Source organism: Ranitomeya variabilis, chromosome 6, assembly GCF_051348905.1.
Source record: "Ranitomeya variabilis isolate aRanVar5 chromosome 6, aRanVar5.hap1, whole genome shotgun sequence".
NCBI lineage: Eukaryota > Metazoa > Chordata > Amphibia > Anura > Dendrobatidae > Ranitomeya > Ranitomeya variabilis.
This window is the reverse complement of record NC_135237.1, coordinates 238641938-238664318: the sequence shown is the minus strand read 5'-3', so window position 1 is coordinate 238664318 and position 22381 is coordinate 238641938. Positions and strand designations below refer to the sequence as shown.

General features: G+C 53.7%; 1 protein-coding gene and 1 long non-coding RNA gene across 12 annotated transcripts in view; both read right to left on the bottom strand.

The window, feature by feature from the left end:
- The window catches only part of BRD9 (bromodomain containing 9), a 301749-nt gene that overhangs the window by 157309 nt on the left and 122059 nt on the right, over positions 1-22381 (bottom strand). The window lies entirely within an intron of this gene.
- LOC143782252 (uncharacterized) lies at positions 12302-17092 on the bottom strand. Of its 2 annotated transcripts, XR_013216905.1 has the most exons (5): positions 15033-17092; positions 14304-14893; positions 13956-14174; positions 13467-13798; positions 12302-13085 (listed from the first exon to the last, which is right to left on the bottom strand). It is a non-coding gene; the product is annotated as an uncharacterized LOC143782252 (long non-coding RNA). The 2 variants fall into 2 exon arrangements; XR_013216904.1 differs by having other exon boundaries at positions 14304-17092.

Here is a 22381-nt window from a genome sequence, read left to right as displayed (position 1 = left end):
CCGATTTGGCGGGCGGCGCCACTCTGGGTCCGATTTGGCGGGCGGCGCCAATCCGGGTCCGATTTGGCGGGCGGCGCCACTCCGGGTCCGATTTGGCGGGCGGCGCCACTCCGGGTCCGATTTGGCGGGTGGCGCCACTCTGGCGGGCGGCGCCACTCTGGGTCCGATTTGGTGGGCGGCGCCACTCTGGGTCCGATTTGGCGGGCGGCGCCACTCTGGGTCCGATTTGGCGGGCGGCGCCACTCTGGGTCCGATTTGGCGGGCGGCGCCACTCTGGGTCCGATTTGGCGGGCGGCGCCACTCTGGGTCCGATTTGGCGGGCGGCGCCACTCTGGGTCCGATTTGGCGGGCGGCGCCACTCTGGGTCCGATTTGGCGGGCGGCGCCACTCTGGGTCCGATTTGGCGGGCGGCGCCACTCTGGGTCCGATTTGGCGGGCGGCGCCACTCTGGGTCCGATTTGGCGGGCGGCGCCACTCTGGGTCCGATTTGGCGGGCGGCGCCACTCTGGGTCCGATTTGGCGGGCGGCGCCACTCTGGGTCCGATTTGGCGGGCGGCGCCACTCTGGGTCCGATTTGGCGGGCGGCGCCACTCTGGGTCCGATTTGGCGGGCGGCGCCACTCTGGGTCCGATTTGGCGGGCGGCGCCACTCTGGGTCCGATTTGGCGGGCGGCGCCACTCTGGGTCCGATTTGGCGGGCGGCGCCACTCTGGGTCCGATTTGGCGGGCGGCGCCACTCTGGGTCCGATTTGGCGGGCGGCGCCACTCTGGGTCCGATTTGGCGGGCGGCGCCACTCTGGGTCCGATTTGGCGGGCGGCGCCACTCTGGGTCCGATTTGGCGGGCGGCGCCACTCTGGGTCCGATTTGGCGGGCGGTGCCACTCTGGGTCCCACTTGACGGGCGGCGCCACTCTGGGTCCCACTTGACGGGCGGCGCTACTCTGGGTCCGACTTGACGGGCGGCGCCACTCTGGGTCCGATTTGGCGGGCGGGGGCACTCTGGGTCCGATTTGGCAAGCGGGGGCACTCTGGTCCGATTTGGTGGGCTGGGTCTGATTTGGTGAGCGGGGCAATAATGATAAGACTACAGATAGTGCTTTGTAATTGTGCTGTACTGTCACTTTAAGAGCTGATATTATCTGACAAAACTTGTGACCTGGTGGGCTGGTAGAGTTTATAGGCGTTGGCATAGTAACTGGGTCTCACTGCGCATATCAATGAGGTAATCAGGCAGGTGGCAGTTATTTTTAGAAATTGCCTCAAAAATCAGGCCCATTATAAACGTATTGGAAAATTTCCCTATTGAAATGCATTGAGACACTTTTTTCAAACGCAAATTGCGCCAAAACTACAAATCCGATCGACACGAAAAATACTTAGCACACCTCTCAGGAACGCTGGCTTCGAAATGACACCTCACTGGAGTCTGTGAGTTTAGCGGTTCAGGCCGCATTACGTGCGGACTGAATAATAATAATAAGAACTAGATGGGTATTTCCTGAAGGAACTACAGATAGTGCTTTGGAATGGTGCCCGGGCTGCCCCTGCAAGACTTTCACACTTGGGTGCCCCTCAGGCGCTGGTTTGGTAGTTGTAGCCCCTCAGGGTTGAGGCCACTCTGGGACCGATTTGGTGGGCGGTGTCACTCTGGGTCCGATTTGGTGGGCGGGGTCACTTTGGGACCAATTTGGTGGGCAGAGCCACTCTGGGTCCAATTTGGTGGGCGGGGCACCTCAGAGACCGATTTGGTGGGCGGGGCACCTCAGGGACTGATTTGGTGGGCGGGGTCACTCGGGGTCCGATTTGGTGGGCGGGGTCACTCGGGGTTCGATTTGGTGGGCGGGGTCACTCTGGGTTCGATTTGGTGGGCGGGGTCACTCTGTGTCCGATTTGGTGGGCGGAGTCACTCTGGGTCCGATTTGGTGGGCGGGGTCACTCTGGGTCCGATTTGGTGGGCGGGGTCACTCTGGGTCCGATTTGATGGGCGGGGTCACTGGGTCTGATTTGGTGGGCGGAGCCACTCTGGGTCCGATTTGGTGGGCGGGGCACCTCAGGGACTGATTAGGTGGGCTGGGTCACTGGGTCCGATTTGGTGGGTGGAACCACTCAGGGTCCGATTTCGTGAGCCGGGTCACTCTGGGTCCGATTTGGTGGGCGGGGTCACTCTAGGTCCGATTTGGTGGGCAGGGTCACTCTGGGTCCAATTTGGTGGGCGGAGCCACTCTGGGTCCGATTTGGTGGGCGGGGTCACTCTGGGTCCGATTTGGTGGGCGGGGTAACTCTGAATCCGATTTGATGGGCGGGGTCACTCTGGGTCTGATTTGGTGGGCGGGGCACCTCAGGGACCGATTAGGTGGGCGGGGTCACTCTGGGTCCGATTTGGTGGGCGGGGTCACTCTGGGTCCGATTTGGTGGCCCGGGTCACTCTGGGTCCGATTTGGTGGGCCGGGTCACTCTGGGTCCGATTTGGTGGGCCGGGTCACTCTGGGCCCGATTTGGTGGCCCGGGTCACTCTGGCTCCGATTTGGTGGCCCGGGTCACTCTGGCTCCGATTTGGTGGCCCGGGTCACTCTGGCTCCGATTTGGTGGCCCGGGTCACTCTGGCTCCGATTTGGTGGCCCGGGTCACTCTGGCTCCGATTTGGTGGCCCGGGTCACTCTGGCTCCGATTTGGTGGCCCGGGTCACTCTGGCTCCGATTTGGTGGCCCGGGTCACTCTGGCTCCGATTTGGTGGCCCGGGTCACTCTGGGTCCGATTTGGTGGCCCGGGTCACTCTGGGTCCGATTTGGTGGCCCGGGTCACTCTGGGTCCGATTTGGTGGCCCGGGTCACTCTGGGTCCGATTTGGTGGCCCGGGTCACTCTGGGTCCGATTTGGTGGCCCGGGTCACTCTGGGTCCGATTTGGTGGCCCGGGTCACTCTGGGTCCGATTTGGTGGCCCGGGTCACTCTGGGTCCGATTTGGTGGCCCGGGTCACTCTGGGTCCGATTTGGTGGCTCGGGTCACTCTGGGTCCGATTTGGTGGCCCGGGTCACTCTGGGTCCGATTTGGTGGCCCGGGTCACTCTGGGTCCGATTTGGTGGCCCGGGTCACTCTGGGTCCGATTTGGTGGCCCGGGTCACTCTGGGTCCGATTTGGTGGCCCGGGTCACTCTGGGTCCGATTTGGTGGCCCGGGTCACTCTGGGTCCGATTTGGTGGCCCGGGTCACTCTGGGTCCGATTTGGTGGCCCGGGTCACTCTGACTGACAGCAGGATAAGGGAATGGCTGATAACAGAGAATAGACTGACAGCAGGACAAGGGAATGGCTGATAACAGAGAGAATAGACTGACAGCACGACAGGGGAATAGCTGATAACAGAGAGAAATAGATTGACAGCAGGACGGGGAATGGCTGATAACAGAGAGAAATAGACTGACAGCAGGACGGGGAATGGCTGATAACAGGGAGAATAGACTGACAGCAGGACAGGGGAATAGCTGATAACAGAGAAAAAGACTGACAGCAGGATGGGGGAATGGCTGATAACAGAGAGAATAGACTGACAGCAGGACGGGGAATGGCTGATAACAGGTAGAATAGACTGACAGCAGGACAGGGGAATGGCTGATAACAGAGAGAAATAGATGGGTATTTCCTGAATGAACTACAGATAGTGCTTTGGAATGGTGCCCGGGCTGCCCCTGCAAGACTTTCACACTTGGGTGCCCCTCAGGCGCTGGTTTGGTAGTTGTAGCCTCTCAGGGTTGAGGCCGCTCTGGGTCCCATTTGGCGGGCGGCGCCACTCTGGGTCCCATTTGGCGGGCGGCGCCACTCTGGGTCCCATTTGGCCGGCGGCGCCACTCTGGGTCCCATTTGGCCGGCGGCGCCACTCTGGGTCCCATTTGGCCGGCGGCGCCACTCTGGGTCCCATTTGGCCGGCGGCGCCACTCTGGGTCCCATTTGGCCGGCGGCGCCACTCTGGGTCCCATTTGGCCGGCGGCGCCACTCTGGGTCCCATTTGGCCGGCGGCGCCACTCTGGGTCCCATTTGGCCGGCGGCGCCACTCTGGGTCCCATTTGGCCGGCGGCGCCACTCTGGGTCCCATTTGGCCGGCGGCGCCACTCTGGGTCCCATTTGGCCGGCGGCGCCACTCTGGGTCCCATTTGGCCGGCGGCGCCACTCTGGGTCCCATTTGGCCGGCGGCGCCACTCTGGGTCCCATTTGGCCGGCGGCGCCACTCTGGGTCCCATTTGGCCGGCGGCGCCACTCTGGGTCCCATTTGGCCGGCGGCGCCACTCTGGGTCCCATTTGGCCGGCGGCGCCACTCTGGGTCCCATTTGGCGGGCGGCGCCACTCTGGGTCCGATTTGGCGGGCGGCGCCACTCTGGGTCCCATTTGGCCGGCGGCGCCACTCTGGGTCCCATTTGGCCGGCGGCGCCACTCTGGGTCCCATTTGGCCGGCGGCGCCACTCTGGGTCCCATTTGGCCGGCGGCGCCACTCTGGGTCCCATTTGGCCGGCGGCGCCACTCTGGGTCCCATTTGGCCGGCGGCGCCACTCTGGGTCCCATTTGGCCGGCGGCGCCACTCTGGGTCCCATTTGGCCGGCGGCGCCACTCTGGGTCCCATTTGGCCGGCGGCGCCACTCTGGGTCCCATTTGGCCGGCGGCGCCACTCTGGGTCCCATTTGGCCGGCGGCGCCACTCTGGGTCCCATTTGGCCGGCGGCGCCACTCTGGGTCCCATTTGGCCGGCGGCGCCACTCTGGGTCCCATTTGGCCGGCGGCGCCACTCTGGGTCCCATTTGGCCGGCGGCGCCACTCTGGGTCCCATTTGGCCGGCGGCGCCACTCTGGGTCCCATTTGGCCGGCGGCGCCACTCTGGGTCCCATTTGGCCGGCGGCGCCACTCTGGGTCCCATTTGGCCGGCGGCGCCACTCTGGGTCCCATTTGGCCGGCGGCGCCACTCTGGGTCCCATTTGGCCGGCGGCGCCACTCTGGGTCCCATTTGGCCGGCGGCGCCACTCTGGGTCCCATTTGGCCGGCGGCGCCACTCTGGGTCCCATTTGGCCGGCGGCGCCACTCTGGGTCCCATTTGGCCGGCGGCGCCACTCTGGGTCCCATTTGGCCGGCGGCGCCACTCTGGGTCCCATTTGGCCGGCGGCGCCACTCTGGGTCCCATTTGGCCGGCGGCGCCACTCTGGGTCCCATTTGGCGGGCGGCGCCACTCTGGGTCCGATTTGGCGGGCGGCGCCACTCTGGGTCCGATTTGGCGGGCGGCGCCACTCTGGGTCCGATTTGGCGGGCGGCGCCACTCTGGGTCCGATTTGGCGGGCGGCGCCACTCTGGGTCCGATTTGGCGGGCGGCGCCACTCTGGGTCCGATTTGGCGGGCGGCGCCACTCTGGGTCCGATTTGGCGGGCGGCGCCACTCTGGGTCCGATTTGGCGGGCGGCGCCACTCTGGGTCCGATTTGGCGGGCGGCGCCACTCTGGGTCCGATTTGGCGGGCGGCGCCACTCTGGGTCCGATTTGGCGGGCGGCGCCACTCTGGGTCCGATTTGGCGGGCGGCGCCACTCTGGGTCCGATTTGGCGGGCGGCGCCACTCTGGGTCCGATTTGGTGAGCGGGGCAATAATTATAATAACACTACAGATAGTGCTTTGAAATTGTGCTGTGCTATCACTTTAAGAGCTGATATTATCTGCCAAAACTGTTCTGGTGTGGTCATGTACAGTTTGCAGGCGTTGGCATAGTAACTGGGCCTGACTGCACATATCAATGAGCTAATCAGCCAGGTGGCAGGTACATTTCAAATTGCCTCAGAAACCCGGCCATTATAACCTATGGGAAAATTTCCCTATTGAAATGCATTACAATGAGGGGAAAAAACATTTTCAAATGCAAATTGCGCCAAAACTACAAATCCGATCGACACGAAAAATATTTAGCACACCTCTTGGGGACGCTGGCTTCAAAATGACACCTCACTGGAGTCTGTGAGTGAAGCGGTTCGGGCCGCATTACGTGCGGACTGAATAATAATAAGAACTAGATGGGTATTTCCTGAAGGAACTACAGATAGTGCTTTGGAATGGTGCCCGGGCTGCCCCTGCAAGACTTTCACACTTGGGTGCCCCTCAGGCGCTGGTTTGGTAGTTGTAGCCCCTCAGGGTTGAGGCCACTCTGGGTCCGATTTGGTGGGCCGGGTCACTCTGGGTCCGATTTGGTGGCCCGGGTCACCCTGGGTCCGATTTGGTGGCCCGGGTCACCCTGGGTCCGATTTGGTGGCCCGGGTCACCCTGGGTCCGATTTGGTGGCCCGGGTCACCCTGGGTCCGATTTGGTGGCCCGGGTCACCCTGGGTCCGATTTGGCGGGCGGCGCCACTCTGGGTCCGACTTGGCGGGCGGCGCCACTCTGGGTCCGATTTGGCGGGCGGCGCCACTCTGGGTCCGATTTGGCGGGCGGCGCCACTCTGGGTCCGATTTGGCGGGCGGCGCCACTCTGGGTCCGATTTGGCGGGCGGCGCCACTCTGGGTCCGATTTGGCGGGCGGCGCCACTCTGGGTCCGATTTGGCGGGCGGCGCCACTCTGGGTCCGATTTGGCGGGCGGCGCCACTCTGGGTCCGATTTGGCGGGCGGCGCCACTCTGGGTCCGATTTGGCGGGCGGCGCCACTCTGGGTCCGATTTGGCGGGCGGCGCCACTCTGGGTCCGATTTGGCGGGCGGCGCCACTCTGGGTCCGATTTGGCGGGCGGCGCCACTCTGGGTCCGATTTGGCGGGCGGCGCCACTCTGGGTCCGATTTGGCGGGCGGCGCCAATCCGGGTCCGATTTGGCGGGCGGCGCCACTCCGGGTCCGATTTGGCGGGCGGCGCCACTCCGGGTCCGATTTGGCGGGTGGCGCCACTCTGGCGGGCGGCGCCACTCTGGGTCCGATTTGGCGGGCGGCGCCACTCTGGGCCCGATTTGGCGGGCGGCGCCACTCTGGGTCCGATTTGGCGGGCGGCGCCACTCTGGGTCCGATTTGGCGGGCGGCGCCACTCTGGGTCCGATTTGGCGGGCGGCGCCACTCTGGGTCCGATTTGGCGGGCGGCGCCACTCTGGGTCCGATTTGGCGGGCGGCGCCACTCTGGGTCCGATTTGGCGGGCGGCGCCACTCTGGGTCCGATTTGGCGGGCGGCGCCACTCTGGGTCCGATTTGGCGGGCGGCGCCACTCTGGGTCCGATTTGGCGGGCGGCGCCACTCTGGGTCCGATTTGGCGGGCGGCGCCACTCTGGGTCCGATTTGGCGGGCGGCGCCACTCTGGGTCCGATTTGGCGGGCGGCGCCACTCTGGGTCCGATTTGGCGGGCGGCGCCACTCTGGGTCCGATTTGGCGGGCGGCGCCACTCTGGGTCCGATTTGGCGGGCGGCGCCACTCTGGGTCCGATTTGGCGGGCGGCGCCACTCTGGGTCCGATTTGGCGGGCGGCGCCACTCTGGGTCCGATTTGGCGGGCGGCGCCACTCTGGGTCCGATTTGGCGGGCGGCGCCACTCTGGGTCCGATTTGGCGGGCGGCGCCACTCTGGGTCCGATTTGGCGGGCGGCGCCACTCTGGGTCCGATTTGGCGGGCGGCGCCACTCTGGGTCCGATTTGGCGGGCGGCGCCACTCTGGGTCCGATTTGGCGGGCGGTGCCACTCTGGGTCCCACTTGACGGGCGGCGCCACTCTGGGTCCCACTTGACGGGCGGCGCTACTCTGGGTCCGACTTGACGGGCGGCGCCACTCTGGGTCCGATTTGGCGGGCGGGGGCACTCTGGGTCCGATTTGGCAAGCGGGGGCACTCTGGTCCGATTTGGTGGGCTGGGTCTGATTTGGTGAGCGGGGCAATAATGATAAGACTACAGATAGTGCTTTGTAATTGTGCTGTACTGTCACTTTAAGAGCTGATATTATCTGACAAAACTTGTGACCTGGTGGGCTGGTAGAGTTTATAGGCGTTGGCATAGTAACTGGGTCTCACTGCGCATATCAATGAGGTAATCAGGCAGGTGGCAGTTATTTTTAGAAATTGCCTCAAAAATCAGGCCCATTATAAACGTATTGGAAAATTTCCCTATTGAAATGCATTGAGACACTTTTTTCAAACGCAAATTGCGCCAAAACTACAAATCCGATCGACACGAAAAATACTTAGCACACCTCTCAGGAACGCTGGCTTCGAAATGACACCTCACTGGAGTCTGTGAGTTTAGCGGTTCAGGCCGCATTACGTGCGGACTGAATAATAATAATAAGAACTAGATGGGTATTTCCTGAAGGAACTACAGATAGTGCTTTGGAATGGTGCCCGGGCTGCCCCTGCAAGACTTTCACACTTGGGTGCCCCTCAGGCGCTGGTTTGGTAGTTGTAGCCCCTCAGGGTTGAGGCCACTCTGGGACCGATTTGGTGGGCGGTGTCACTCTGGGTCCGATTTGGTGGGCGGGGTCACTTTGGGACCAATTTGGTGGGCAGAGCCACTCTGGGTCCAATTTGGTGGGCGGGGCACCTCAGAGACCGATTTGGTGGGCGGGGCACCTCAGGGACTGATTTGGTGGGCGGGGTCACTCGGGGTCCGATTTGGTGGGCGGGGTCACTCGGGGTTCGATTTGGTGGGCGGGGTCACTCTGGGTTCGATTTGGTGGGCGGGGTCACTCTGTGTCCGATTTGGTGGGCGGAGTCACTCTGGGTCCGATTTGGTGGGCGGGGTCACTCTGGGTCCGATTTGGTGGGCGGGGTCACTCTGGGTCCGATTTGATGGGCGGGGTCACTGGGTCTGATTTGGTGGGCGGAGCCACTCTGGGTCCGATTTGGTGGGCGGGGCACCTCAGGGACTGATTAGGTGGGCTGGGTCACTGGGTCCGATTTGGTGGGTGGAACCACTCAGGGTCCGATTTCGTGAGCCGGGTCACTCTGGGTCCGATTTGGTGGGCGGGGTCACTCTAGGTCCGATTTGGTGGGCAGGGTCACTCTGGGTCCAATTTGGTGGGCGGAGCCACTCTGGGTCCGATTTGGTGGGCGGGGTCACTCTGGGTCCGATTTGGTGGGCGGGGTAACTCTGAATCCGATTTGATGGGCGGGGTCACTCTGGGTCTGATTTGGTGGGCGGGGCACCTCAGGGACCGATTAGGTGGGCGGGGTCACTCTGGGTCCGATTTGGTGGGCGGGGTCACTCTGGGTCCGATTTGGTGGCCCGGGTCACTCTGGGTCCGATTTGGTGGGCCGGGTCACTCTGGGTCCGATTTGGTGGGCCGGGTCACTCTGGGCCCGATTTGGTGGGCCGGGTCACTCTGGGCCCGATTTGGTGGCCCGGGTCACTCTGGGTCCGATTTGGTGGCCCGGGTCACTCTGGGTCCGATTTGGTGGGCCGGGTCACTCTGGGTCCGATTTGGTGGGCCGGGTCACTCTGGGTCCGATTTGGTGGGCCGGGTAACTCTGGGTCCGATTTGGTGGGCCGGGTCACTCTGGGTCCGATTTGGTGGGCCGGGTCACTCTGGGTCCGATTTGGTGGGCCGGGTCACTCTGGGTCCGATTTGGTGGCTTGGGTCACTCTGGGTCCGATTTGGTGGCCCGGGTCACTCTGGGTCCGAGTTGGTGGCCCGGGTCACTCTGGGTCCAATTTGGCGGGCGGCGCCACTCTGGGTCCGATTTGGCGGGCGGCGCCACTCTGGTGGGCGGCGCCACTCCGGCTCCGATTTGGCGGGCGGCGTCACTCCGGGTCCGATTTGGCGGGCGGCGCCACTCTGGGTCCGATTTGGAGGGCGGCGCCACTCTGGGTCCGATTTGGAGGGCGGCGCCACTCTGGGTCCGATTTGGAGGGCGGCGCCACTCTGGGTCCGATTTGGAGGGCGGCGCCACTCTGGGTCCGATTTGGAGGGCGGCGCCACTCTGGGTCCGATTTGGAGGGCGGCGCCACTCTGGGTCCGATTTGGAGGGCGGCGCCACTCTGGGTCCGATTTGGAGGGCGGCGCCACTCTGGGTCCGATTTGGAGGGCGGCGCCACTCTGGGTCCGATTTGGCGGGCGGCGCCACACTGGGTCCGATTTGGCGGGCGGAGCCACTCTGGGTCCGATTTGGCAGGCGGAGCCACTCTGGGTCCGATTTGGCGGGCGGCGCCACTCTGGGTCCGATTTGGCGGGCGGCGCCACTCTGGGTCCGATTTGGCGGGCGGGGCCACTCTGGGTCCGATTTGGCGGGCGGGGCCACTCTGGGTCCGATTTGGCGGGCGGCGCCACTCTGGGTCCGATTTGGCGGGCGGCGCCACTCTGGGTCCGATTTGGCGGGCGGCGCCACTCTGGGTCCGATTTGGCAGGCGGCGCTACTCTGGGTCCGATTTGGTGAGCGGGGCAATAATTATAATAAGACTACAGATAGTGCTTTGAAATTGTGCTGTGCTATCACTTTAAGAGCTGATATTATCTGGCAAAACTGTGTTGGTGTGGTCATGTACAGTTCGCAGGCGTTGGCATAGTAACTGGGCCTGACTGCGCATATCAATGAGCTAATCAGCCAGGTGGCAGGTACATTTTAAATTGCCTCAGAAACCCGGCCATTATAACCTATGGGAAAATTTCCCTATTGAAATGCATTACAATGAGGGGAAAAAACATTTTCAAACGCAAATTGCGCCAAAACTACAAATCCGATCGACACGAAAAATACTTAGCACACCTCTTGGGGACGCTGGCTTCGAAATGACACCTCACTGGAGTCTGTGAGTGAAGCGGTTCGGGCCGCATTACGTGCGGACTGAATAATAATAAGAATAAGAATAAGAAGAAGTTATCCACGATGGAATAACAGTATAGTGCTTTGTTGCAAAGCACTATATTAAGAAGTTTACCACGGTGGAGTAACAGTATAGTGCTTTGTTCCAAAGCACTATAATAAGAAGTTTACCACGGTGGAATAACAGTATAGTGCTTTGTTCCAAAGCACTATAATAAGAAGTTTACCACGGTGGAATAACAGTATAGTGCTTTGTTCCAAAGCACTATAATAATAAGAAGTTATCCACGGTGGAATAACATTATAGTGCTTTGTTCCAAAGCACTATAATAAGAAGAAGTTATCCACGATGGAATAACAGTATAGTGCTTTGTTCCAAAGCACTATAATAATAAAGAAGCCACTAAGGGCTACTCAGATCACTAGTCTACTAAGCAGTTTAGCATACATAAAAAGAGATAAAGCCAAACGGCCAACAGATAGCATAACCACTTGATGGTGAACTGGCATATAATTACCAAAGAGTCCAGCAACCCCTAGTACGCGGTTAAATCCTGCAGCTGGACTGACTAAGTGTGGGCTACACAAATACCCAACGCGTGTCGCCACCTGCTGGTGGCTTCGTCAGGGGTAATGTGTGCGTATACAGTCTGCTGTTTAAATATAGAAGGCATAAAGGTTATTACCTAAATCAGCTGTGTCGCTGGAAGTTCCGCCGCGTGGAGCTACAGGCGGCAGCCATTACAAACAGGAGCGCATGCTCCGACGTGTTGTGGGCGTCGACATGATGAGGCAGAGTTGCCAAAGCTACCTGACGCTACAAACAAGAACGCCTACTCCGGCGTGTCATGGGCGTCAGCTTACTCAGGCAGAGTTGCCAAGGATACATAACGCTACAAACAAGAGCGCATGCTCCAATATGTCGTAGGCGTCGGCATACTCAAGCAGAGTTGCCAAGGTTACATGACGCTACTAATCGGGCGCATGCGCATACGAGAGGTGGGCAAACCTGTCTCATTTTTACTGATGATATAAAAGAGCTTGGTCCTGACTCTCCAAGCTTAAAAGCAATTCACATGTAGTTGTGTTGGCAACAGAAAACAATTTACAATATGTGCGTACGCAGTGCTCCAATAAGACGCTGGTAGCAGAGCAAGGTTTCACAAGTTAATAACCCCACACACCAATAGTTGTCTTGACAACAAAGAGCAATATATAATATGAGCATGCGCAGTGCTCCAATGAGACGCTGGTAGCCAAACATGATTTCTAACGTTGATAACCCCAGACCAAAGAGTGCTCCGCAAGGACGATGCCTAGCTAGGCAAAAGTGCAGAGATCATAAACAGTGTGAGCAATACAATGGCACATTATAACCATGTTCACTAGAGCACCATTTTGGTACAAGCAGAGGGATAGACTAAAGCCTATAAAGGGCACGTATTATACCTAGATAGAAAAATTATATCAGTACCTCCCAAATATAAGGTGACAAGCACCCAGCACTAAAGCATTGATGTAAATCCAAACCAATAGGACAAAATACAGACAAAACCTAAACATGTATATACTTGTTTGTATTGTTTTTGTGTAAAAAATAAGTATCAATCAAAATAGATACAGTTAACCAGATAAACCAGACCAACAGAATACCAGAGTAGCCAATTGGCACTCTATGACCGTACGAAAGGGTAGAGTATTTGTAGATATGGCAACCCCTAAACAAGATACCAATTATGTAGTATATCCAGGATCCTAATGGAAGGTTATGCTGTCTATGCAGGAGAGAAGATCATTAATTATATATACATAAAGTAAATTGTTATATAGAATACAATAATATTTGTATATACATGTATGACCCAGAGTCCAAATAACCAATCAAACAGGAAAAAATGAGTTCCAAGCAAGACGATATTACCGAAAAATACAAGAATTGAGTAACAAGTCAATATAGGCTAGAGAATGGAGTAGTCTATTTGTAAAAACCAGTAAATAGAAGGTCCTCGTTGAGGCCAAAAGGGGTGAGACAATTCAAATTGAAGATCCATCTGCACTCTCGTCTCAGGAGACTCCGAGGAGATGTCCCCACCCCTAATATTAGATTGAACTTCCTCAAGTCCCAATATCCTGGTACCCTTCCACTGGGAATTGTGTTCGGCCAGATAGTGTGAAGCCACCGAGGTGATATTCTTCCCCTTTGTCTTGTCTTTCTTGGCTGTTGTAATATTTGAAAAGTGCTGCTGAATACGTTTTCTCAGTTCCTGAGTTGTTTGGCCCACGTAGATTTTGAGACAAGGGCAAATCAAGGCGTAAATCAAATTGCGTGATTTGCAATTGAAGTAGGACTTAGTAGGAATCTGTAAAGATAAAGAAGACAAAATAGATACATCGCCAAGGACAAACGGACAGATGTTGCAGGTCCCACATGGCAATGTGCCATTGAGTCTAGTTCCCCTATTGAGTTTTCTAGTAGGGCGCTGGAAGTGACTATGACTCAAGCGGTCTCTAAGATTCCTGGCCCTTCTAGCTATCAAACTCGGCTGAGTGGCAATGTGGGGATTAAGCCTAGATTCGCTTAATAAAATGCCCCAATATTTAGACAAAATCTGTCTCACGTCTTGCCACTGATTGTTATAGGATGTAATAATCCCGAGCGGCTTTTCAGTAGCTTTAATCCTAGGCTGTAAAAGGCCCATCCTGCTGCTATCTCTGGCTGCCCCAAAGGCACGTGATATTACCTTATGCGGGTAGCCTCTCTCACGAAATCGCGAGGTAAGATCCCGAGAATGCTCCAGAAAGTCCCCTTGCCGGGTGCAGTTCCTTCTCACTCTATAAAACTGGCCTTTGGGGATTCCTCTCTTTAGATGATTGGGATGGAAACTGGTGAAATGTAAAAGGCTATTAGACGCCGTAGGTTTTCTATACAGCGAAGTCACAATCCTGTTGCCACTTATACACAGTTCCAGGTCCAAGAATTCAATCTTTGTTTGTGAGTATTGCGAGGTCAATCTGATGTTCCATGGATTGTCATTTAATACCTCGACAAACCCTTGGCATTCCTCCAGGGTGCCTGTCCAGAGAAATACAACATCATCAATGTAGCATTGCCATTTGATAACATGTTTCAAGTAGCCCTCTAGACAGTACACCCTGGTGACCTCCCACCACCCCAAAAACAGGTTGGCATACGCAGGGGCACACCTAGCCCCCATGGCCGTGCCTCTCACCTGCTTGTAGAAAACACGATCAAAGATGAAAAAGTTCTTATCCAGTATGAACAGTAATAGGTCCAACAGAAATGAATCGTGTCCTCTATCCCCGGTGGTGTTCTGGTCCAAAAAGAAAGATACAGCTTGAATACCCAATTTGTGGCTTATGCAAGTGTAGAGTGACTCCACATCCAGAGTCACGAGCCAAGTGTCCGGGGGAACTTCAAAGTCTTGGAACTGTGAAATAAGACAGGTAGAGTCTCTCACATAGGACTTTAGGGTTAGCACGAACGGCTGAAGGAAAAAAATCGACATATATGCATGGCCGCTCCAATAGCCCCCCTATCCCCGACACAATTGGCCTACCTGGGGGAACATCCAGTGACTTATGCACTTTTGGGAGCATATAGAAAGTCGGGGTCTTTGGATGGCAATTAAACAGAAATTCTCTCTCACGTTTGGTAATGATATTGTGTGCAAATGCAGTGTCCAACAAATGATTCAATTTTCTTTGAAACACACCTGTAGGATCGGAAGGAAGAACCTGGTAACAGTCAGTATTGTGTAATTGACGAATAGCCTCCTGTGTATAGAGGTCCACTGGCCAAATAACCAGGTTACCCCCTTTATCCGCCTCCCGAATTACAAAATCCCTATTGGACCCAAGTCTGGTTATGATGAGATGTTCCTCCTTACCCAAGTTTTTGCCTCTATTGGGGTCTAATTTAAGCTGATGAATCTCCCTGCAGACAGCATCAAAAAAGCACTGTACTGCAGGGCAGAGCGAGAATGGAGGGGTAGCCTGTGAGGGAAGTCTCCCCGTAAATTTTCGTCTAGGGCGACCATCCTCACGTTCATCAAGTAGATCCAATAGATCTCTCAGTGTCGCTCTATCCGAGGGAGGGAGATCATCAATAGCAGAGGGCCGATGATACAGAATTTTAAAAGTGAGCTGCCTGCAAAATAAATAAACATCTTTGATAAAAGTAAATTTATCCAGCCCACTGGTTGGGCAAAAGGATAATCCTTTTTCTAGCACCGAAACCTCACGATCTGAAAGGACATAGTTAGACAAGTTTATTATTTGCAACTTACCCCCAGGTGGAGCAAGGGACGATATTGTCTCAGATGTTACCGTCTCCTGTTCTGCCGTGTCTCACGTTTGTAACGTGGAGACCACGCCTTGTAATTCCACGTGCGCTTTTTTGGAATGGTATCTCCTCCTCCGACCCCTCCTGTGGCGCCTTCGGTGTCGCTCGGTTCCGTTGATAAAAAATCATCACTGGAGAGTGCTTCATAAGCCATAGAATTATTAGCTCCCCCTACGCCCACAGAGGGGCCAGGTCTTTTGTTTCCCTTGTGCCCATGGCTACTATGACAACTTGAGGCCAATGGTCCGCCAGCTATGGTGGCCTGTTTAGCCCTGCAATAAGCAGAGTCTAAAAGGAAATGTGTCAGTGTAAAACTGAGAGGTACGAAAGTATTGCATGGACCAATGATCGTAGTCTCAAATATTCAAGTCCCTTAGATGGACTAAGTATTATAAAAAAAACTAAACATTCCAGAACTGCTGTTTATTTGTTCATGCTGCCTCCTAAAAGTCAGTCTAAGGCTAAGTTTACATTAGCATATCTGTGCACAGCGTATGCCTGCATTCAGATCTGCACAGATCCACATGCATATTGCATACCTATATTTAACATTGTGTACGCAGGGACATGCGTTTGCATCAGTTTGTATGCGAATGTGTCCGCATGGGTTGTTTCGCGGTGCCCGCCGAACGCAACAGGTTTCTTTTTTGTTGCGTCTAATATGCGAAGGCATGTGCATGAGTGCGTCAAAACAACGCATTACTGTCTATGGGAACGCATTGGTATGCAAGGACATGCATAAGCATGCGTTCGATGCGCATGTGTACTTTGGACTGAGACTGTCCAGGAAATGATTTCACCACCTCCAAATTCCCAGCTGTATAAAAGGGGGCGTGGACACTGGAAGTCCAGTACTCTCAAGACTCTGGATGCAAGTATAGAAGCTTTGAAAATGTCTGTGTCTCTCTCACTGCAGTCTGTACTATGTAGTTATGTTTTGTTTTCTGTTCGCTCTAGACTGTGCGTCGCTCCGGTCTTGGATTGCTCCTGTCCGGTGGTGTTCTACTGGCCCTCTCAGCTGCTACGTAATGTAAGTATGAGTGTCTGTACTACTATGTTGCTCTACCCACTTTCACACTCTTCGTCACTTTGTGTCTTATGTTTTGTTTCTTTTCCTTTTAGACTGTGCAGTGCTGCTGTCCCGGTGTTCTGCTGCTGTTCTGGTGCTGTGCTGTTGGACTACTGCCTGTAATGTAAGTATTGGCGTCCATTGTGTTTTTAATTTTGGCTTTTTTAAAAAAAATTTTTTCTTCTTTGGCTACATTGTTGTTGGCTCTTAAGTTCAATTTTTCTTTTTTTTTTTGGAAGTGCATTGAACAGCAAGGTGGATTACTGCTGAGGGGGAAAAAAATATATATCTCTTTAAATCTTCAGCTTAGCGAGTGTGACCTGAGCGTAAGTGTGAACGGCGGTAAGTGTGACTTGTGATTCAGTGACAGGATTCAGGGAGTTTCCAAGGGAGGAATAACTGAATTTCTGTGTTTTATTGATACTTTGCATTTATTTTTTATTTAGCTTTTCTGTCTGGTGCAATCCCCATTAGGAAATGCGCTCCACTCATTTAAACATGCCATCATTACCCCTTTACTTAAAAAGCCATCCCTGGACCAGAACTGCACTGCTAACTGCAGACCTGTCTCTAACCTTTCCTTCATCTCTAAACTCCTGGAACGCTTGGGTCCACTCCCGTCTAATCCGCTATCTCTCGGATAACTCTCTTCTTGACCCCTTACAATCTGGTTTCCGCTCTGTACACTCCACTGAAACTGCCCTCACTAAAGTCTCTAATGATCTAATAACAGCTAAATCCAAAGGTCATTGCTCTCTGCTGAATCTCCTGGATCTATCTGCCGCATTTGATACTGTGGATCACCAGCTCCTTCTCACTATGCTCCGCTCCATAGGCCTCAAGGACACAGCCCTCTCCTGGTTCGCCTCCTACCTCTCTGACTGCTCCTTCACTGTATCTTTTGCCGGCTCCTCTTCCTCTCCTCGTCCCCTTACTATTGGGGTTCCGCAGGGCTCAGTCCTGGGCCCCCTCCTTTTCTCTCTATACACTGCCCCTATTGGACAAACAATCAGCAGATTTGGGTTCCAGTACCATCTCTATGCTGACGACACCCAATTATACACTTCTTCCCCTTACATCACCCCCACTCTAATTCAAAATACCAAGGATTGTCTGTCTGCTGTCTCTACCATCATGTTCTCCCTCTATCTGAAACTAAATCTCTCCAAAACTGAACTACTTCTGTTTCTCCCTTCTACTAACCTCACTCTACCCAACATCGAAATTACCCTGGAGGGTTCAACCATAACTCCCAAGCAGCATGCCCGCTGTCTTGGGGTCATATTTGACACCAAACTTTCCTTTACTCCCTATATCCAATCACTCACTCGATCTTGTCACCTGCATCTTAAAATCATCTCCAGAATCCGACCTTTTCTCACCTTTGAAACTGCTAAGACTCTTACTGTCGCTCTGATTCATTCTCGTCTGGACTACTGCAACTCTCTTCTGATCGGTCTCCCTTTTTCCAAACTTTCTCCTCTCCAATCCATCTTGAATGCGGCAGCCAGGGTCATTTCTGTCCAGCCGCTTCACCGATGCCTCCAACTTGTGCCAGTCATTACACTGGCTACCCATTCGCTACAGGGTCCAGTATAAACTCATCTCTCTCACCCACAAAGCTCTCCACAGTTCTGCACCGCCTTATATCTCCTCTCTCATCTCCGTATATCGCCCTACACGTGCCCTCCGTTCTACAAATGACCCAAGACAAACATTCCCGGTAATCCGAACCTCGCACCTCCGTCTCCAAGACTTCTCTCGTGCTGCGCCAGCTCTCTGGAATGCACTTCCCCAGACGATCAGACTGATACCTAGCCCCGACCTATTCAAGTGCGCTTTGAAAACCCATCTCTTCAAACAAGCCTACCACATCAACTACTCAGTAAACTAACTTTGCCCTGTTCCCTCCTTCCAAATATTATTCTGAATCAGCACCCTACTATTCATCTGTCTCCACACCCTCCATGCACATGATAACTGCACTTGATACTTGACTATTGCACTTAAACACATGGGCTGATGACCGGATCATGCAGCTTTATATGAAAATCCCTATTTATTATAATTGCCAGGCCTGAAATAACAAGCACTTTTCACCTATTGTGTCCCCCCATTTCCTTGTAGATTGTAAGCTTGCGAGCAGGGACCTCACTCCTAATGTCACTGTTTAAATTGTCTTAACTTGTACAGAATTTATTGTCTGTACATGTCCCCGCTTAATTGTAAAGTGCTGCGGAATATGTTGGCACTATATAAATAAAAATTATTATTATAATTATTATTAATGCCATCCAGTGCACATCTTGCCACATGTATGCAGTCCTTGATCAACCGGTCGAGGGTGCATACTGCTGTGCGAGATGTGAGCACGTTGTGCATTTGAAAGCCCAGATTCTGAATCTAAATGTGCAGCTGGCAACACCGAGATCCATAGACGATATGGAAAGGAGTCTTCTGCTCACAGAGCAGACGCTCAATGGGATAGATGAGGGGGGGGGGGATGGTAGGACGGAGCTGCAGGACAGTGAAGCAGCAAGCTGGGTGACAGAAGGCCGGGTAGAGGAAGAGTGCCAGGGAGGCTGGTCCTGATCTGGCACACCCCAATAAGTTTGCTAAGTTGGCAGATGAGGGGGGTGCCAGTACAGGGGTAGCACTGCTGCAACCAGGCATGTCCTCTGAAAGCCAGAGGAGTGACTGCTACAGTAAGGAGGGATGTAGGAGAGCAGTGCAGGCCAGACAGGTGCTGGTAGTGGGGGACTCAATTATTAGGGGAACAGATAGGGCAATCTGTCACAAAGACAGGGATCGTCGAGCGGTGTGCTGCCTACCTGGCGCTCGAGTCCGACACATCGCTGATCGGGTGGACAGATTAGGGGAGGGAGGGGCTGGTGAGGACCCGGAGGTCATGGTGCACATTGGCACAAATGACAAAGCTAGAGGTAGGTGGAAGGTTCTTAAAGATGATTTCAGGGAATTAGGCTGCAAGCTGAAGGCAAGGACCTCCAACGTGGTATTTTCCGAAATACTGCCTGTACCACGTGCCACGCCAGAGAGGCAACGGGAGATTAGGGAGGTTAATAAGAATTGGTGTAGGAAGGAGGGGTTTGGGTTCCTGCAGAACAGGGCCGACTTCTCAGTTGGCTACAGGTTCTACTCTAGGGACGGGCTGCACCTCAATGGGGAAGGTGCAGCTGTGCTGGGGGAGAAAATGGCTAGAAGGTTGGAGGAGTGTTTAAACTAGGGATTGGGGGGGAGGGTATTCATTTTATAGGGGAAGATAGTGCAGATAGAGACCTGGGCACAAATAAGGAAGTTGGGGGTGGCGGTCGCATGGGGGGTGGGGTTAGAACAATTAATAATTTAAGGAAGAACAGAGGTACAGAGATACATAAAGTGCATGTATACTAATGCCAGAAGCCCCGCCAACAAAATGAAGGAATTAGAATTAATGTTGTTGGAGCATAATTATGACATGGTGGGGATATCTGAGATATGACTGGATGACAGCCATGACTGGGCTGTTAACTTGCATGGCTATAGTCTGTTCAGAAATGACCGAGCGGATAAGCGAGGGGGAGGGGTGTGTCTGTATGTAAAATCATCCTTAAAACCCATCCTGCGTGATAATATCGGTGAATCTAATGAAAATGTAGAGTCCCTGTGGGTGGAGATAAGGGGAGGGGGAAAAATAATAAATTACTGATAGGGGTTAGTTATAAGTCTCCAAAAATAATGGAAGCAACGGAGAATATCCTCATAAAGCAAATAGATGAAGGTGCGACTCAAGGAGAAGTCATTATTATGGGGGACTTCAACTACCCTGAAATACATTGGGGAACAGAAACCTGCAGTTCCAGCAAAGGTAATCGTTTTTTGACAACTATGAGAGACAATTACCTTTCACAACTGGTTCAGGACCCAACAAGAAGGGGGGCACTGCTAAACCTAATAATAACCAACAGGCCAGACCGCATATCAAATATAAGGGTTGGGGGTCACTTGGGGAATAGTGATCACAAAATAAGTTTTCATGTATCCTTTAATAAGATGTGTAGTAGAGGGGTTACAAGGACACTAAACTTCAGGAGGGCAAATTTCCAACGGATAAGAGATGATCTTGGTGCAATTAGCGTATATACTCGAGTATAAGCCGAGATTTTCAGCCCAAATTTTTGGGCTGAAAGTGCCCCTCTCGGCTTATACTCGAGTCACGGTAGGCGGGTGAGGGGGAGAGAGGTCTGTCATATACTCATCTGCTTCCGGGGCTCCTGTCGCTCCCCCTGCCTGTCCCATGGTCTTCGGGTGCCGCAGCTCTTCCCCTGTTCAGCGGTCACGTGGGACCGCTCATTAAAGTTATGAATATGGACTCCACTCCCATAGGGGTGGAGCCGCATATTCATTTCTCTAATGAGCGGTAACGGTGACCGCTGACAGAGGAAGAGGCTGCGGTGCCCGGAGACCATCTGTCCGGGATAAGGAGTATTACATATTTACCTGTCCACGTTCCACACGCCGGGCGCCGCTCCGTCTTCCCGTCCTCTTGCTCTGACTGTTCAGGTCAGAGGGCGCGATGACGTACTAATCTGCGCGCCGCCCTCTGCCTGAACAGTCAGTGCGGAGAGACGCCGAGACGGGACGCTGAGGAGCTGCGGGCAGCAAGAGAGGTGAGTATGTCATTTTTTTTTTATTGCAGCAGCATTATATATTGCACAGCTTTATATGGAGCATCTATGGGGCAATAATGAACGGTGCAGAGCATTCTATATGGCACAGCTTTATATGGAGCATCTATAGGGCAATAATGAAAGGTGCAGAGCATTCTATATGGCACAGTTTTATATGGAGCATCTATGGGGCAATAATGAACAGTGCAGAGCATTATATATTGCACAGCTTTATATGGAGCATCTATGGGGCAATAATGAACGGTGCAGAGCATTCTATATGGCACAGCTTTATATGGAGCATCTATGCGGAAATAATGAACGGTGCAGAGCATTCTATATGGCACAGCTATACATGGATCATCTATGGGGCAATAATCAACAGTATGGAGCATTATATGTGGCACAGTTTTATGTGGAGCATCTATGGGGCAATAATGAAATGTATGGAGCATTATATGTGGCACAGTTTTATATGGAGCATCTTATGGGGCCATAATGAAATTTATGGAGCATTCTACATGGCACAGTTTTATATGGAGCATCTATGGGGCAATAATGAACGGTATGGAGCATCTATTTTTATTTTTGAAATTCACCGGTAGCTGCTGCATTTCCTACACTAGGCTTATACTCGAGTCAATAAGTTTTCCCAGTTTTTTGTGGCAAAATTAGGGGGGGTCGGCTTATACTCGAGTATATACGGTAACTGGGACGATATTCTGAGACATAAAAATACACAAAGAAGATGGGAGCCGTTTATTAGCATCCTGGATAGGACCTGTGCACAGTATTTACCGTATGGGAATAAACATACTAGAAATAGGAGGAAACCAATATGGCTAAATAGAGCTGTAAGGGGCGCAATAAGTGACAAAAAGAAAGCATTTAGAGAATTAAAGGAAGTAGGTAGTGATGAGGCATTAAATAAATACAGAAAATTAAATTCTGTAAAAAGTAAATCAAGGCAGCAAAGATTGAGACAGAGAGACTCATTGCCAGAGAAGAGTAAAAATAATCCCCAAATATTCTTTAACTACGTAAATAGTAAGAAACTAAAAAATAATAGTGTTGGCCCCCTTAAAAATAGTCTGGGTGAAATGGTGGATGAGGATGAGGAAAAGGCCCATCTGCTAAATGACTTTTTTCATCAGTATTTACACAAGAAAATTCCATGGCAGACAATATGATCAGTGATAACAAAAATTCCCCATTAAGTGTCACCTGCTTAACCCAGCAGGAAGTACGGCGGCGTCTAAAAATCACTAAAATTGACAAATCTCTGGGCCCGGATGGGATACACCCCCCAAGTACTGCAGGAATTAAGTACAGTCATTGATAGACCATTATTTTTAATCTTTAAAGACTCCATAATAAGGCTACGTTCACATTTGCGTTGTGCGCCGCAGCGTCGGCGCCGCAACGCACAACACAAACAAAAACGCAGCAAAACGCATGCACAACGCTGCGTTTTGTGCCGCATGCGTCCTTTTTTTCATTGATTTTGGACGCAGCAAAAATGCAACTTGCTGCGTCCTCTGCGCCCGGACGCGGGCG